We start from the raw sequence: 3,313 nt of genomic DNA on the forward strand, positions 1-3,313 counted from the left end.
ATTATCAAGAAGTGTATCCACGGCTTCTTGTACTAATTTCTCCTGACACATTACTAATTCTCCTGGCGTAGATCTACTTGTTGTTAATAGATCGGTAAGGGTATTGTTCCAATAGATAACTCTTCTATAGAGTTCATTATCTGAGCTCATTAGTTTACCCCCATCTATCTGAATGATCGGTCTCAACTCAGGAGGAAGAACTGGTAATAGACACAAAACCATCCATTCTGGCTCTATATTTGTTCGAATAAAATGCTTAGCCAATTCCACGCGTCTCACCAAAAAGTCCTTTCTTCTTCCAACTTTTCGATCTTCCAATTCATTCCCTGTGTGCCCTTCTTCCCCCAATTCTTCCCATTCTACCAACGAATTCTCTATAATAATTCATAAATCTAGATCGGCTAATTGTTCTCGGATAGCACCTGCGCTAGTAGAGATTTCTCGATTGCGAAATGTATCGAAACCCTTGGTAGTAAAAAAGAGTGGGATGCTGTATTTCCAAGATTGGATTTCATATTCGAATAAACCTCGTAATCGTAAGAAAGTGGGCTTTTTAGTTATTGGGACTAGCAAAAGAAAAATTGGGATAGGATTCTATAGGATCTCCCCCCCTTCAAAATCGGACGTGAAAGTTTCTTTCATCCGGCTCAAGTAGGTACACCAAATAAGGAAAGGAGTTCTCGTTTTCAAACTCTAGAAAATCCCAAAATAAAAAGGTCTACTCCTTTGTGATGACCCGGCCAATCGTCTTAAGAATTTACGCCTCGATCCCCCATTAACTGCTTCCCCTAAGTTCATTTCTGCTATTTTGGTTTGCCGGGACGTTCGATGTTGAGTTTCGGTGAGCTTTGGGACACTTAGTCCCCAAATGAGAGCATAAGTGTTGAAAAGTGGTCCGTAGTCGGAAGAGTGTGAAGACGACCTCGGAATAGAAATCCGATGGTTCCGTTAGCTCCGTTAGGTGACTTCGGGGTTGGGAGCGTGTTCAGAATGTATTTTGGAAGTCCGTAGCTCATTTAGGCTTGAAATGCCGAAGTTTGAATTTTATATGTTTCCGGTCCGATAGTGAGTTTTTGATCCGAGGGTCAGATTGGAATTTCGCAATTTACAGTAGTTTCGTCATGTCATTTGGGATATGTGTGCAGAGTTTTAGGTCATTCGGACGAGGTTCGGGTAGGTTTTTGATCGAAAGCGTGTTTTGTTGGAATTTGAAGTTCTTAGGCTTGAATCCTTGATTAATTCAGGTTCCTGGCGTTGTTTTAGGTGTTTTCAAGATTGGTACAAGTTTGAATAAGGTATTAGGTGGTATTGGTGCTTTTGGTTGAGGTCTCGGGGGCCTCGGGATGATTTCGGGTGGTTAACGGATGAATTTGGAAGTTATTGCAGCAGTTGAATGTCCCTCTTCTGGTATTTTCGCATCTGCGGCTTGGGAACCGCAGATGCGGCGCCGCTGAAGCGGCTGTGTGGCCACAGAAGCGGCCTGTCTCCTTTTTCCTCAGATACCGCAGAAGCGGTGCCATTTTCGCAAAAGCGGAGCCGCAGAAGCGGCTTAGGCATCGCAGAAGCGGAGCCGCAGAAGCGGCCCAGCTATCGCAGATGCGGCTCTGTTCCCCATTAGTGAAAACCGTAGAAGCGGCTTGGTTTCCGCATAACCGGGACTCCAGAAGCGGTCCCTTGTCCGCAGAAGCGGAAATCCCTAGGCAGAAATAGAAATTTCGAGAGTTTGAGTTCATAAGTTACAAAAATCAATTGAGAGCTCGGGAGAGGGCGATTTTGAGTGGGTTTTGAAGAGAGGATTATTGGGTAACGTCTCCTTAATCTCTTCTAGTTATATTTCATCATGTTGTAGTTAAATCCATCATTAAAAATTCGAATTTGGGACTAAAATTTGAGGAATTTCGTTAAAACTTCTTAGGCCAAACTTTTGGGTTTTGAGTGAGAATTGGACCTCCGATTTGGGAGATTTTTATATGGTTAGACTCGTGAGAGTATGAGGGTTTTGAAAATGTGAAAATTATTTGATTCCGGGGGCGTTGGCCTGAAGGGCATTTTGGTCATTTCACCTAATTTTATGCCGTAGCTTTGAATTTAATAGCAAAACCAGGTGTTTGCGATGTTATTTAGAATGTGTAATTGAATTGAATAGATTTGAGCCATTTGGAGTCGGATACTCGTGGCAAGAGCGTGGTTTCTAGTTTATATTGAGCCGGTTCGAGGTAAGTGGCTTGTCTAACCTTGTGTGGGGGACCTTTCCCCTTAGAACATGATCTTCGAATAATTGAATGCCTCGTACATGAGGTGATGAGCGCGTACTTGAGCTACTTCTTGTAAACCCGTTTTTACTTGAAGTGTTTACATTGAGATTTCCTGTTTACCTGTTCATTTTAGACTGTAAGTTTATACCTGTGCTAGCTTAGAGACTCATGTTTAGCTAGCTTACTTTCTTACTTGTTGTTGTGTGTTTTAAATTGGGACTACGGGACGGCTTCTCGGGAGATCCCCCTGCACTTGAGATATTCTGGACTGAGGGTGCGGGATACCAAGAGATCCCTGGCACATGTGTTTTCTATATATATTGGGATACCAAGAGATCCCTGATTTACTTATTAAGGATACCAAGAGATCCTCGGGATACCAAGAGATCCCCGGTTTACTTATTGAGGATACCAAAAGATCCTCGGGATACCGAGAGATCCACTGTGTATATGATGAGGATACCAAGAGATCCTCGGGATACCAAGAGATCCCCGGCTATTTTTCCTTGTTGAGGGTAGTTTTCCTTGTATTGTTACCTTTGCTTTCTATTACTGTTCTTCCTTATTTGCCTGTTTAGATCCTCGCTCTAGACTTTATTTAAACTGTTTCTGTTATCTCATTATTTATTATGTTTTAGCTCAGTAGGGCCCTGACCTACCTCGTCACTGCCCAACCGAGGTTAGGCTTGGCACTTACTGAGTACCACTGTGGTGTACTCATGCCTCTTCTGCGCATGTTTTCCATGTGCAGATCCAGGTACTTCCTCCCAGGCGTATCATCCTCGTGGTGGAGAGTCCTAGCTGAGACTTGAGGTATATCTGCTACGTCCGCAGACCATGAGTCTCTACTCTATTCCGGCTTTAGCAGATAGTTCCTTTCTTTCCTTTCATGTTGTTTAGACATTCTGGTGTAGAGCGGAATACTACATTCTATTAGCCTGTGTTTCCTGTGAGTTTCCGGGTTTTGGGATTTAGTTGTAGACTTCCGCATATTTTTGAGTTGTATAGGCCGAGTGGCCTTATATACAGTTGTTATTTCCGTATGTTCAGTTTCAATT

This window comes from Nicotiana attenuata, chromosome 4 (assembly GCF_001879085.1).
Source record: "Nicotiana attenuata strain UT chromosome 4, NIATTr2, whole genome shotgun sequence".
Lineage (NCBI taxonomy): Eukaryota > Viridiplantae > Streptophyta > Magnoliopsida > Solanales > Solanaceae > Nicotiana > Nicotiana attenuata.